Source organism: Phragmites australis, chromosome 3, assembly GCF_958298935.1.
Source record: "Phragmites australis chromosome 3, lpPhrAust1.1, whole genome shotgun sequence".
NCBI classification, from domain to species: Eukaryota; Viridiplantae; Streptophyta; class Magnoliopsida; order Poales; family Poaceae; genus Phragmites; species Phragmites australis.
The window spans coordinates 24,248,170-24,248,534 of NC_084923.1; the positions used below are offsets into that span (position 1 = coordinate 24,248,170).

General features: G+C 49.6%; 1 non-coding gene across 1 annotated transcript; it reads left to right on the top strand.

Annotated features, from left to right (window-relative positions):
* Positions 1–139, top strand: LOC133913908 (small nucleolar RNA Z247). Its single transcript, XR_009909143.1, has one exon. It is a non-coding gene; the product is annotated as a small nucleolar RNA Z247 (small nucleolar RNA).
* The last annotated feature ends 226 nt before the right edge of the window (positions 140–365 follow it).

Sequence of the window (365 nt, forward strand, 5' to 3'; positions counted from 1 at the left end):
CCTCTTGAATATGAAGAGATCATATCCTACATGCCACGGGGACTTGGTCCAGAGTTTGATCCTCTGGTGATAGGCATCACTATCTGCACTAATCTCATCACCATCAGTGACATCTACACACATATTCTTAGCTATGAGCTGAGAATTGAGCAGAACAACACAATGGGTCAGGTATCCTTTGTTAACAGTGCAAACAGGACTCAAGAGTGTGGAAATGGCAAGAACGGTCATGGCCATGGGCACGGTGGCCGATCACCTGGAGGATGCGGTCGCCAATCATCTAGAGGCCGGTCTGGTCAAGGTAATGGCATCACCTGTTAGGTATGTGAGAAGCCTAGCCATGACGCGCGACACTGCTGGCATCG